Raw genomic sequence first — 15,084 nt, 5'->3', positions numbered from 1 at the left:
TGACGTGTGTATCTGTCTGTCGCATCATAGCTCCTAAACTAATGAACCGATTTTAATTTAGTTTTGTTTGAAAGGTGGCTTGATCGAGAGTGTTCTTAGCTATAACCCAAGAAAATCGGTTCAGCCGTTTGAAAGTTATCAGCTCTTTTCTAGTTACTGTAACCTTCACTTGTCGGGGGTGTTATAAATTTATAATTTACACTTGTGGTAAATTAACTTGAGTAGGATATGATTGGGATCTACTCGTATCTTTAGGATTAAAGTTTTTAAAAATTTCGTTACAACTGTTTTATTTTCCAGGATAAAAGTAAGGCTGTATCACACTTTAGGTCTTGGACTATATCGAAGTGCCAAAAAATCACGCAAATCCGTTACTTGCCGTGATTGAAGGACAAGCCAACACACTGTCGCATTTATAATAATAGGTATGGGTAGTGATACAAGTTTAATAACGTACAGATTATGGTCAAAGTTTTTCCAATTTTAGTTCTAAAAAACTAGTACTAAAGTTAATTTCAATTTAGCCTCTTATTTATGTCACGCTATAAATAGCTATACAGATTAGATATTTAAGCGCATCCGTGCATTAAAAAAACCTTCAGTTTATCCTCTAACCCATTTATTCAGCGACCGTGCCGTTAACAGACCGTTACACAAAAGGCATAAAGTTTGCGTTGACAGCGAAATATTAATGCTTTTTATGGGATAAGTTTCTTGCGAAACTTTGTGCGTCCGAAATGTTTTATATTTAAGTTTTCGAGTTTGTCTCGGAGCATCTGTAAGGGCGATTACGCACTGCATCCGATCCGAATCCGTGAAAATACGTTCCGAAGTAGTCATAGAACTATTTGTACGGTAGCTTACGCACTAGCTCCAACTTCCGTCATCTGAGTTCTCTCCGTCACCCGTGAGAATATCTCAGATGTGCGTCGGATTCAAATCGAACAATTAGATTATGTTAAAAATATCAACTAAATAGCTTGGATTTGGATCAGAGATTGGATTAGTGCGTAAGAAATATCCAAGTTCAGTCCGAGTTTTTTATATCCGTATTTTACGTACTTACTCGTAAATCGGATAAGTGTGTAACCGCTTTAAGAGCTACATCACACTATGTCACATAGCTGCTTTTTCTGCGGGATTCCATCTAAAATTAGTTAGACGGAATGTCGCAGAAAAAGGTGACACATAATATTTTGACAGCAAAGCAAAACCTAGAAATCTGATATCTGCTCTAATACTCTGGCAAATGAAAGCATTTTACATTGATTGTATTACCAATGGCATTAATTCTGTTGTACGCAATTTCTAAACTTAATAGATAAGAGCTATCTACTTAATTTAGAGATTGTGTACAAGAAAATAAGTACCATTGTATCTACATACTTTCTTTGTGCTTACCAAAATATTAAGTGTGTTAGAGCCTTTGAAAAGTTTTCAGTTTTGTCTGAGGGTGTCTGCTGATAAAAGTTTCCACTTCGGAGGTAACTTCGGATGAATTTTATGTAGGTTTAAACAATTTAAACAATGGAAGTACGGTTCAGCTTTAAGTATTTAATTTGTTATGAACATCACTGGCAGTAGGTAACAAGTTTGAGAGTAAAAAGCGTTTTACTGAAAGGTGTCTCGTGTAGCTACTTGAGGTCTACATAATTACGAGAGTCTACGTCCCTAAAGAGAGATAAACTTAGGTCTCCCAGAATTATCACCTTCCCACTCCAACATGACCCATAACTAAGTGCCAAGACCTTAACAACTAGTAATGGAAGGTAGCATGTGAAAAATCACTTCGAAAGCATGCGTTAAAGCGTTTTCAAATATTAGTTGTGAAAAATGACGAAAATTGGAAAATTATTATCTATATTTAATTTCTTAGTTTTGCATGCGCATGGTGATCTACATAAGCGAAGTTGCTAAAAAATGTGCGACCGAGAACAATTGCATTGCTTCGTGTAAGAAAGAGAAAAATATGTACATACTTAGATGAATGTAGCAAACTTTTCGTGAAAATAATCCACTTGTGAAATATCAGCGCTGTTGATCTTGATATGTCTTCATATAATTTATGGTTGAAACAACAACGTAGCAAACGATCGTAAGTGCGTGTGAAAAATCACTTTCCGTGAAAATCCTCTGTGAAAAATAAAAAATGAAAAGTAGCAATAACGCTATCTCTAGTAACGACTAAAAATAACTTAAATCCGCAATGTCTAAATCATTAAAACTCTCCCATTTCTAAGTCACGTATTCACGTATTAAATAAAATCAGTGAGCGGTGACTGTGGCCATAAAGCTGAGTATCTGGGAAGTATCTCGGTCACAGATTCTTCACATAAAGCCGTCGGGCAAAAATATATAGCGCATTAGGCAAGAACACGGAGTTAGCGACCACTCGCGATGAAACGTGTTAGGGTGTGATTATGCTGTTACGTTTTTGGTGTTTTTTTTTAATTGAGATACAACTTAAGTTAAGGCCCTTGATTGCAGTCTCACCTGGTGGTAAGTGGTGATGCAGTCTAAGATGGAAGCGGGCTAACTTGGAAGGGGTATGGCAGTTTTTATTAAACCCCTTTGGTTTTTACACGGCATCGTACCGGAATGCTAAATGATTTGGCGGCACGCCTTTGCCGGTAGGGTGGTATTTAGCCACGGCCAAAGCCTTCCACCAGACCAGAGATTTAGAATTTATAAAATTACGCACAACAGACGGAAACGTTTAAGTGCGGAAACCAGCCCAGAGAGAAGAAGCCTTTAAAATTTTCTTTTAAAATTTTCTTTTAAATAAAATAGACTAATTTAGACAAACCTTAACTCTTCACTTCTGTCACAACTCAACTCTTGCGCTAAGTTTGTTGAGTTGAGTGTTTATGAGTGCGGAAGTAAAGAAACGCCGAGGACTAGATTTGTTTAGTGTGAACTGACCCTAATGAACGTAAATAGTGTCACTTATGCAGGCCACGTAACTTGGAATTTAAAATTACTTAGAATGTCATAAGTCGGAATTTTAAACATCTTTTGTATGAACGTTAGAATTTTGCATGAAACTACGCTTAGAACAAGGATACCATAGATATATGTATAATACCTACGATCATTTAATTATTTAAAATCCCCTACTATTTTTAACCCCCGACCCAAAAAGAGGGGTGTTATAAGTTTGACGTGTGTATCTGTGTATCTCTGTGGCATTGTAGCTCCTAAACTAATGAACCGATTTTAATTCAGTTTTTTTGTTTGAAAGGTGGCTTGATCGAGAGTGTTCTTAGGTATAATCCTAGAAAATCGGTTCAGCCGTTTGAAAGTTATCAGTTCTCTTCTAGTTACTGTAACCTTCACTTGCCGAGGGTGTTATAAATTTTTAATTTACACTTGTGTGATAAAGGGAAGAGATTACGACTGTCAGAAATGAGGTTAATGACAACTCGGAGCGAAAGATTTGATTTATTTACTTTTGTAACAGCTACTAGAATTGCTTTAAAACTATGTAAAGTTGTATAAATTGCACAAACAAAGTTACTTATTTCAGCGAGGTAATTTATTATGCTGGTACATACCTAGTGGAATGGCTCATAAATTTAATTGCAATTAGAAGTTTTATTGCGTTTCCCATTTAACTGCTCCCACTAGGAATCCTCGTTTTGAGGGGCCCGGAATTTGTTTAAAATACTTTCTTACTCCATATTTAAGTGTTTGATCAGATTAACTAGCCGTAATGTGGTAATTATACTCCTTTAGCTACCTATACAGGGTGTTTGATAATAATTAGTATATAAAGACGACACGTACCCATGCTACTTTGATCTGATAAATACAATGCTGTAGTATAATGACGAAATAAAATTATAAAAATTTCCATAAACAATTTAAAAAAAAATTATGTCAAAGTTTTCATGACCCTAACGTGCCCTAACTCACTGAGATCGTTGGCCATCTTTAAGCCAAGGCCAACGATCTCAGTGAGTTAATGCACGTTAGGGCCATGAAAACTTGGACATAAAAAAAAATTAAAATTTTGTATGGAAATTTTTATAATTTTATTTCGTCATTTTACTTCAGCATTGTATTTATCAGATCAAAGTAGCATGGGTACGTGTCGTCTTTATATAGGTACTAATTACCAAACACCCTGTAGAGCTTTCATTATTTCATAAACTGTTCAGATATTTTGCCTGTTCTGTCTTATTTTGTTGAGATTTAGTGAAAATAAAAAGTTGAAAACTTAAACCCGACTACGATCATCTTAATAAACGCTGAAATATTATAGTAAAATTGTTTTTCTGTCGCTTGGTATATTTTAATGTTATAGTTCAGGAACTCAGAATTTTCTCCTCTTTCATTTGGCATTCCACTCGAAACAATAGCAAAAAAATGTTTTACCAATTTTTTTGATGTAACATCTGTTAGATCAATTGTTTCGTATAAAATATAGCCAATATCACCCGAACCTTTACAGCAAATCAATTGATACCTCATTTGTCAAAATCGGCCCTGTGTTTAGGCACTACGGTGGAACACAGAATCTGGATACAAACATATATACATACATAGACTGCTAAAATCATAACCCTTCCATTTGGCTTTGCCGCAGTTGGGTAAAAATAAACATAGGTATAAAAGTGACCATAAAATGAAAATTCACCCTCATAGGTATGACATCGAATGCCATAAACAAATTGCATCCATTTCCGAACCTCCAAGGAAGGGCAATCTTACGGGATGATCTGATAAGGCAATTTTACGCACACTACGTGACCAGAGTGGGATAAATAATTATTGTTTAAGTCAAGTGCGTAAGGGAACGTGAACTTTGTGTTATACGAATAGTACTTATACCGTACGAGTTAGTAGACTCATTTAATGTTATTTTTAGGGTTCTATTATATCTGCAGAGAAAAAAGATTATTTTTTTCTACATAAACACTTTGTTGTCTGTCTGTCTGTCTGTTGTGTGTGTTAAAACCTGTGAAGGCAATCAATACTTATAAAGTACTTCCCGACACCTAGAATTATGAAAGCCAGTGTTAGGGATCTTCGTGGGCTACGCCGGCCATTTCAAAATTTGGTTAAGGATTCTATGCTGCAAAATTCACTCGGGCGGAGGCACCAGACATTTTACTATCACACTAATATTATAAAGGCGAAAGTTTGTGTGTATGTGTGTGTGTGTGTGTGTGTGTGTGTGTGTTTGTTACTCCTTCACGCAAAAACTACTCGACGGATTTAGCTGAAATTTGGAATGGAGATAGATAATATCCTGGATTAGCACATAGGTTACTTTTTATCCCGGCCAATCAAAGAGTTCCCACGGGATTTCGAGAAACCTAAATCCACGCGGGCGAAGTCGCGGGCATCGGCTAGTATTTCAATAAAACGAAAAGTTCAACACGTCCATTTAATTCAGGTTCAAACCACAGAGAGAGGGAGAAGGGCAAAATACATTTTTCACAGATCAAATATACTTAGATAGATAGCAAAAGTTTAGTGATGTGGAAATACACAAGTAATGGGTAAAGCCAGAAAACGGTGAATTTGTGGTTACATCACTTTTCACTGCGCTTTGCCTTGTGCCATTAATTTTCAGGCAAAAGTCTTGAAATTCCTATACGTCCGAGACAGTAGGTAGTCACGTGTAAGCGATAAAAAAACATTGCTGTCAAAGACGAGACATCAAACCCTATAGGTACACAAATTGCATCCACTCTCGATCCTGCAGGGATAGGCAATCTCACGGAAGGCTCTGATAAGGCAATTTTACGTGCCCTACGTGATCAGGGAGTTTGCCCTAAATTATTGCGTAAGTTAAGAAAGTAAAGGTGCGTGAACATGTAGCTTTATGAATACTATCGTTTTAAGTAGAGTGTTTCAGTCAAGGACCTAACTATATACCACAAGTTGACACAATTCCAATCTAAGGCAAAATGTAAGTCACAAACGATCTCGTTAGGTGGCACCACAAATATCTTCAATCACTCACTACGAAGCCTGAATCCCGCTATCAAAGTTTTAATCAGCTCAGAATATACACAAGTTCCAAGATATAACGGCCTGACCGCTTGGGTCCCGAGAATGACAACCACAAGATGGAAGATTCGTTTTTCTATTCATTATGGCAAGCGCTTGACCACAATCATACCTGATGGAAAGTGAAGATGTGGCCTAAGATCTTATTACACACCCGTAAAAGCCTATCTGAAGTAAGGGAGAGTGTCGTGGACTTTTAAAATTATTCCAAATATCTTCAAACAAAATGCTTAAAGTCTTTGAATAAATATAAAAAAGAATGTAGGTACGTTATTATCATGTGCCATATCTTTCATATTCCATGTAACATTTCTTTCATTGTATACAATCTGCCGGAAGCTAAATACGCAAGCCTTTTAGAGAACATGTCTTACAAAATTGAAAAGAAAGAGGTACCAACACCGCACATGATAAGAAAAGTAGGTACCTATTAGTACAATACAATACATAATACAGTTCCACGTAGCAACATATTGTAGCTGTAATTTGTAACTACAACATACGAAGCTAGTCCGTATGAAGTTAGGTATAGTCCGTAACAAGTGTTAATTAAAAACTAACACCCCCGACAAGTGAAGGTTACAGTTAGAAAAGAGCTGATAACTTTCAAATGGCTGAACCGATTTTTTTAGATTATAGCTAAGAACACTCGATCAAGCCACCTTTCAAACAAAAAAAACTAAATTAAAATCAGTTCATTAGTTTAGGAGCTACGATGCCACAGAGAGATACACAGATACGCAGATACACAAATAGACACGTCAAACTTAAAACACCCCTCTTTTTGGGTCGGGGGTTAAAAAGTGACTTCTCACCACGTAACCTAAAGATAAAATCTTTATCTTAATATAGTTCCACGTAGCAACATAGTTTTAACTATAACATACGAAGCTAGTCCGTATGAAGTTAAATGTGTATATTTTAATGACACATGTACCCGAGCGCGGGAATGAATCACCGGTAAAGTTTAATGCGCTTACAGTTAACTCTCGTTTTACGGCGCTAAAGTTCACTCGGCGCAAGTTACGTTATTAACTTACAGTCATACAAAATGTGAATGAATGAGTATTTATTTGTCAAAAGCAATGCTATTTTCCTGTATGAATTGTAAGGTCATTATTTTCTTCTAAATATATAAAAGGAAAAAGTGACTGATTTTATCAACGCTCAGCTTAATTTATTGGATGGATTGGGCTGAAATTCAACAAACAGGATATAGCTTTTATAACGTAAAATTCAAAAATCCTTTCTTACTGCCCACTAAGACAGGATTTTTGAAAATTCAACCCTGGGGGTAAAATTGGGATTTGAAATTTGTTAGGTCGCGAACACAAGCTAGTAATAAAGTATTTTGATAAAAATTAATCATCAAAAGCAATGGTGATTCTTTTATATTTTAGGCTTATTTTGTGATTCAAAGACTAATATTATAATGTACTCACCTAAATAACCACAGCTTATACGAAAATTTTGAATATAGATATTTGGAGCCAGTTGCATGAGTCATGATCTACAAATCCTCAAGTATTTTCCCATTTTCCCGTTGAGCCACGCGAGAAAAGCCGCGGGTGATAGCTAGTTGAAAAATATTTTCATTTCATTAACCTCAAAAGCTTTTGCTAATAAATTCCTTTTAACCCTCGGAGTTGAAACTTTAATCTCGAATCACTAAAATTCAACCCCCAAAAATATCTAATCCTCTAAACGTACTTATGTTCATAAATTATTCCGTTTCAAAAAGCGACTGAGTTACCCCTACAGTGGGGGTACGGAACCTATATCGAGGTGAAGTATTCGCCAATCAACCTCGCCCCAGGGGTGGAAATCTTCCCGGGTTCGTAAAACATGATCTTTATTATCGGGATTTAAGATGTAACGTACGCGGTACAGTGAATGACAAAGATAGAGAAAAACTGAAACTGTCGTTTCACATTTTTTTTAACCCCCGACCCAAAAAGAGGGGTGTTATAAGTTTGACGTGTGTATCTGTGTATCTGTGTATCAGTGTATCTGTCTGTGGCATCGTAGCGCCTAAACGAATGAACCGATTTTAATTTACTTTTTTTTGTTTGAAAGGTGGCTCGATCGAGAGTGTTCTTAGCTATAATCCAAAAAAAATTGGTTCAGCCGTTTAAGAGTTATCAGCTGTTTTCTAGTTTTCTTGTAGAAAAGAAGGTTAGGTAACCGTTACGTTCTTAATATTATGTCAATTGACAAATTTATGTCAAGCTGTCAAGATGCCTTCACTTGTCGGGGGTGTTATAAATTTTTAATTTACACTTGTCATACCTATCATCAGTCGTCCTTTTGCTAAAAAGTAGTTAACCCCAAAAAGTTTTTTTTTTAGTTATCGACAAAACCCGGGAATTTAGAAAAACTGATATTCCAAAAAGCTTGGTTTATAGGACCAAGGTCTTTAGTGATTTGGTTCTGTTTTTGGTGATAACTCAAACTTCAACTCTCAATTCAATGAGATCAACTGCTTTTTAGCGATATTTTAAAAATGCTGTTTGATACGTATATTTTGTGCAAAGCCGGGCGAACATCTAGCCCTTTCGAAATTGCCTCAAGTCAAGCAATTTATCATGTTAATATATAGCTGAAATCAACGTCAACCTAATCGTTTAATGAGATACCCATGAATTTTCTGATATGAGCACCCTGCCCTGCACCCGTAAGTATTCTGTGGTAATATGCAAAAACCGCACGGCCCACCATATTTTGTTTTTTACTAAAAACAGCTGTTAACTTATTCTGGACAGAGCTCTAGTTTAAAGCAATTTTAAACGCGCTTTGTTGAGATTTGTAACAATTTTATACGAGGTTTTTTAGTAAAAGTCTTTGCTTTGCGCTGTGACTTAATAAGCTCCTAATATTCTGCATAAAGCTGTAGTATTTTCAGAGGATAATTTTCATAAGAAATGTATAGTATTGTTTGCGTTCAAAGATGCATAAATTAACATTTTAAGTAGTTTTATATGATAAAACAACCTGGAATTCTTAAGAAGCGTACCGTGCTGTAATTCATAATAGAAGTAAAATAGAGGCACGCCCACGGACTACTTTTGTCTGAGCGATTTTTTTTTAATTCCAAAGTTAGCCTTTGACTGCGGTATCACTGAGCGGTAAGTGATGATGCTGTCTAAGATGGACACGAACTAACTTGCGAGGGATATGACAGTTTTTATTAAGCCCATACTACACAAGGTAGAACACGTATTATTTTTTTTTACTAAATCATTTCCAGCGAAACATAACATCTATTTTATTTGAAAAATTTGAAATATTTGTCGTATCGTATTTTTCTACGTTGTTATTTCTGAACTCCAGGGACCTCTTGGGTATTTTGTGACGAAGGGGATACATTTTTAAAGAACACAGCACCGTTTCAGTAATAAAGGGAAAACCCGAAGTTAGTTTTTTATTTGACAACATTTTACCACCTCTACTTTTAAGCTTAATTAATTTTTTTTTGTTGTAATGTAACCAAAAATTCACGGTTTTTGGAATTTTTTCTTCACTTGTGCTATTAGACCCACCTACCTCTAATTTCATGATTCTAGGTCAACAGGAAGCACCCTATAAGTTTTCTTCAGAGACACGACAGGCGGATAGACATACAGACAGACAGACAAAAAAGTGATCCAATAAGGGATCCTTTTTTTCATTTTGAGGTACGGAATCCTGCAAATTTCTTAGGTTTTTTGAAAATGGCTGACTTTGCATCGTTACCAAGCACATACACTTATTCCCAACTACGCCTACAAATCACAAACTCAATTTACTTCTACCGAATTTATCGAGCCTCTAAAGCCTTCTAAATAAACATGAGCCTTGACCGAGACGACATTTGAACCAGAATACTGTAATAAATACGTAAAATTCTCGTAAAGTGGTCATAATATAATATTTTTTGTTAGCGATTTTTTTATTGAAGTGAATACTTTTGTTGGCATGCTGAGCGATTTTAGGACGAGTAAAAACTTCAAGGTTATTTCACTGACATGCTGAAATTGCTCGGAGTCAGAGTAAACTAAAGCGAGGGAACTCTCGGTTTGATCGTGAATCGACGATATGTCAAACTAGCTGATGCCCGCAGCTTCGCCCGCGTGGATTGGTCAGATCCCCTGCAGCATCAGGATTGAGGAGTTGGACTCCAAATTTTTTATGAAACAATGTCGCAAAGTTCCTCTATCGATTAAAAAAGAAATGACGCAAATCGGTTCAGAAATCTCGGAGATTTCGGTGTACATAGGTAGAAAAACACAACTCCCTTTTTGAAAGTCGGTTAAAAAAGTAGCCTATTTTACGCCCTGGTCAATCCTCTACTTGCCTGTGAAAGTCCCGTCAAAATCGGTTCAGCCGTTCTAAAGATTAGCCTTTTCAAACAGACAGACAGACAGACAGACAGACAGACAGACAGACAGACAAAAATTTTAAAAACGTGTGATTCAGTTATGGTATCGTTCAAATAACCATATGAGCTTAATATGAGGTAGTTATTTCGAAATTACAGACAGACACTCCAATTTTATTTATTAGTATAGATATGAGGCCCGGTCTCCACCTAAGCGAAGCGGAGAGGAGATGTGTACAGTCAACCAATCAGATTTTTAAAAGATGTCGAGATAATATTTTTGTATCATCTATTATGAATCTGATTGGTCGACTAAACACATCTCCTCTCCTCTCCGCTTAGGTGGAGATCGGGCCTTAAGCTATGGAGACGTGAAATCATAGAGACTTAAGGGCTACCTACGCCAACTGGTAGGTGGTACAGTGACGTCAAGGCCACGACGTTTTGATTGAAGTTCCCTAACTGTTGTGAACTGTGTCGGAATAATGTAAGGGGCTAAACTAATTTTAAGGGTTTTAATTTTCAAATTGTGGAATATTAATTTTTGATACAAGATTATTTGGAAAATTAAGGCCCAAAATTAACAATCAATTTATCTTCAATCCATCGATATGTTAAGAGGGCTCTCTCCGTCACTCGTTTCATACAATCGTAGTTCCAATTTCATTTGAATATCAAGCAACCAAAGTCCATGAAATTTTGCAGACATATTCTAGAAACTAATATCTATGTCTGTGGTTTTCCAGATTTCTGTTAAAATGTTCGGTTTCAAAGTTACGCAGTCTTAAAAATTTTCATACAAATCTTTGAGCTCCTGTAATTTTAAAACTAAGTACATATTTTTAGAAAAATCTAAAACACCACAGACACAGATATTAGTTTCTAGAATATGTCTGCAAAATTTCATGGACTTTGATTGCTTAGTATTCAAATGAAATTGGAACTACGATTGTATGAAACGAGTGGAAACGAGTGACGGAGAGAGCCCTGTTAATTACCAACGCTGTTATTTACGACAGATTATATTCATAACATAAATCGATTATTATTAATTTCAGCTGCAATGTGGTTAATAAATATCAAATCTATAACATTAATCCATACGTATATAAAAAATGCAAAAGTGTCCGTCTGTCTGTCTGTCAGTCTGCTAGCTTATCACAGATCATCCGTTTAACCAATCTTGACGAAATATGGTATATACGGTACGGTACAGAGATAGTTTGCATCCCAGGGATGGACATAAACTACTTGTTATACCCGAACATTGAAGAGTTCCTAGATGTTTAAAAATCTTAATTCACGCAGATGAAGGAGCGGGCATCAGCTAGTCTTTTTTACTTTTTTTTTGATAAACTTTTTTCTTCTTACAGGCATGAATAGACGACCAATGAAAATAGCGTACAACTTGCAGTGAAACATAAGTAAGTACCTACCTACGTAATTTTAGAGTATTTTAATAAACAGGATTTATCATAGAATATAGTAGAAAATGTTGTAATTAAAAAAAACATGATTATCGTGCCAATAAAAAAACATAGTAAGTACATACATAAGTAAAATTTTTCACATTTGAAAATGGCACCATATGGTCGCCAAGTTTAATTTTTTATCAAATAATTTTTAGCTATCGTCACTTGGGATAAGGATTCTAACAATACTTCAAACCTGTTCAGAAGTTTAGAAGTTGGGGTGCAATAAAGAACCTCACTTGAGTAGGTACATACCTATACATGAAGCCTGAAAACATTACTCTCATTTTTAGGCAGTCGTGTAAAAAAGGACTTGCGTTGTCGCAGTGATTTTGCTTGGGCTGGTGTTGATGTATATGTAAAACAAAATAACGATTATGTGCAAAGACTCTCAATGAGTTAAAATTCTCAAATCTAAGCTAATAATCACATCACATTACACTAATATACAAGTGTAAATTAAAAATTTATAACACCCCCGACAAGTGAAGGTTACAGTAACTAGAAAAGAGCTGATAACTTTCAAACGGCTGAACCGATTTTCTTGAATTAAAATTAAGAACACTCTCAATCAAGCCACCTTTCAAACAAAAAAACTAAATTAAAATCGGTTCATAAGTTTAGGAGCTACGATGCCACAGACAAATACACAGATACACTCGTCAAACTTATAACACCCCTCTTTTTGGGTCGAGGGTTAAAACCAAACCGGTCTATTGATATGATGGTCACAAAACTAGGCACGGCAGGGGTTTTGGAAATCATCCAAATCCTGTGGCCGAGTCCACTCCGCGGAAACCAACTTTATATTACATGTTATTACTCTAATGGTTTACATTGGATGTTCTTTTGACCAATGATACGAGTATTTTTTGAAATATTTTTGAGAAAGAAAAAAAAACCGGCCAAGTGCGAGTCAGACTCGCGCACTGAGGGTTGCGTACTCGGGTAATTTTTCCGACATTTTGCACGATAAATCAAAAACTATTATGCATAAAAATAAAAATAAATATGTTTTAGAATAAACAGGTAAAGCCCTTTCATATGATACCTCACTTGATATAGTAATCTTACTTTGAAAATTGAAACACATTGTAATATTTTTTTAACTATGTAACCACAAATTCACGGTTTTCGGATTCATTCCTTTATTTGTGCCATAAGACCTACCTACCTGCCAAATTTCATTATTCTAGGTCAACGAGAAGTATACCCTATAGGTTTTCTTGACAGACACGGCGGACGGACGGACGAACAGAGAGACAGACAGACAGACAGACAAACAGACAGACAACAGAGTGATCCGTATAAGGATTCCGTTTTTCCTTTTGAGGTACGGAACCCTAAAAAAGATTACAAAAAAATGTCTTCAAGTTCGATGGCTATAATCGCCAGTTCACGGAATGTAAAGGGAAACATTTCAAAAGCAACACGACTCCTCTGGGCGGAATTCAATCAAAAATTGATGTGGTTATTGCAACAGTTTCGCGAAATTACTGCGAACAGAGTACAGGGCTACTTTATAAGACCTCGCCAAGAAAAGATTTTTAGTTATTTCATTGTTATTTTAAATCCAAAAGTGTGTTTGTTTGATAGTTTGTTCTAAAATCATGCCAAAACGAAGCAACGAATCAACGCGATTCTTTCCATGGATTTAGTTAAAGACCTGCAGTAGACATACTTACCTTACCTACTTTATATCCTGGAAAATCGAAGAGTTCCAAATGAAATCAAAATTAATATTGGGTGGTTAAAAATGAAGAAATACGTGTTTAAGAGTTTTAGAAATTTTACCACCAAGGGAGTTAAAAATAAGCTGAAAGTTTGTGTAAAAAGACAAAGAAGTAAGTACTTAATTGTTTCAGATTTTCACTAGAGTAAAGCCGGGGCAAGTCAACTAGTATAGTTATATTATTTTTATTGGTATTAGCACTAAAATACGACAATAATACGCAAGTGAAATTATCGTAAATTGTCCAAACGATGATAATAATAATAATAGTGCGTTTTATTGGATTCCGAACCCTTGGACGAGTTCCAAGTTCCACTTTATACACAAGTATTCAATAGTCATGTCCACTCAGCGAAAAGCGATTTAATATTAGAAACTATTACCCTAACAGTTACAATCTATTTGATATGCTCTCATGGTATTTTTCTTTAGGGATTACTCGTTGCAGATATTTAATAAGATTATCGATCGTCTAGTGACAAGACGCGACGTGATTAGGTATTTTTAACCCCCGACCAAAAAAGAGGGGTGTTATAAGTTTGACGTGTGTATCTGTGTATCTGTGTATCTGTCTGTGGCATCGTAGCTCCTAAACTAATGAACCGATTTTAATTTAGTTTTTTTGTTTGAAAGGTGGCTTGATCGAGAGTGTTCTTAGCTATAATTCAAGAAAATCGGTTCAGCCGTTTGAAAGTTATCAGATCTTTTCTAGTTATTACTGTAACCTTCACTTGTCGGGGGTGTTATAAATTTTTAATTTACACTTGTCAAAAATGCTATCTGATTTCCCTATACTGTCCCAGGTAAAAAAAAAAAACATCCCTGTATACCTACTTTAACTATAGGTTTTGATTCCTTGATGACAGACACGACAAACAGACAAACAACGAAGTGATCCTCTAAGGGTTCATGTTTTCCTTTTGAGGTATCCCTACAAATCCCTAATAATTGAGCATGGGTGACTGAGTAGAAATGGTGACCATCATAGACCTACGATTGCCTCAAAATATTCGATTACTCGGCTTAAATTCTCTCTCAAAACCTAATACCCGTATGTAATGGTCAGGTTGTGTATGCAATCACTGGCTTGTACACCATAATTACCACGATTTTGAGGATAACTGAAAATCCCTCGCTACCCCGATACCTGCCCAATACACGCTAGTACAACTCTGTACGTACACACACTGTGTTGAATAAGCTCAACTTCAATAACGCTTGTTAGGGTGACCAATCAACAAAGTCAAAGTCAAAGTCATGTATTCAAATTGGGTAGGTACTATTGTACACTTTCTGATTGTCAAACAATGATGTAGTGGTAATAATTAATTACGTTAACTTAAAACTAAAGCTACGAGGGTTCCAACGCGCCCGACTTTGAGAAGAGCCCTCAATAAACTCAGCCGGGTTTTCGTTTTTTTACCATCAGGACTTTACAAAGTCACTTACTTATAGGTACTTATTAGAACAGCTAAGCTAACTTTCTGGTGCAATGTTTTTTC

The 15,084-nt window shown here is 35.8% G+C and overlaps 1 protein-coding gene across 1 annotated transcript in view; it reads left to right on the top strand.

Moving 5' to 3' along the window:
- The window catches only part of LOC123873189 (connectin-like), a 332,367-nt gene that overhangs the window by 290,255 nt on the left and 27,028 nt on the right, over window positions 1-15,084 (top strand). The window contains exon 4 of the mRNA XM_045917913.1: window positions 11,752-11,802. The gene's annotated coding sequence lies outside the window, so the exon portion shown is untranslated. The remainder of the gene's footprint in view (window positions 1-11,751; window positions 11,803-15,084) is intronic.

Source organism: Maniola jurtina, chromosome 16 (genome assembly GCF_905333055.1).
Source record: "Maniola jurtina chromosome 16, ilManJurt1.1, whole genome shotgun sequence".
NCBI classification, from domain to species: Eukaryota; Metazoa; Arthropoda; class Insecta; order Lepidoptera; family Nymphalidae; genus Maniola; species Maniola jurtina.
The sequence above is the reverse complement of the archived record's forward strand: the minus strand, read 5'-3'. Positions and strand labels throughout refer to the sequence as shown.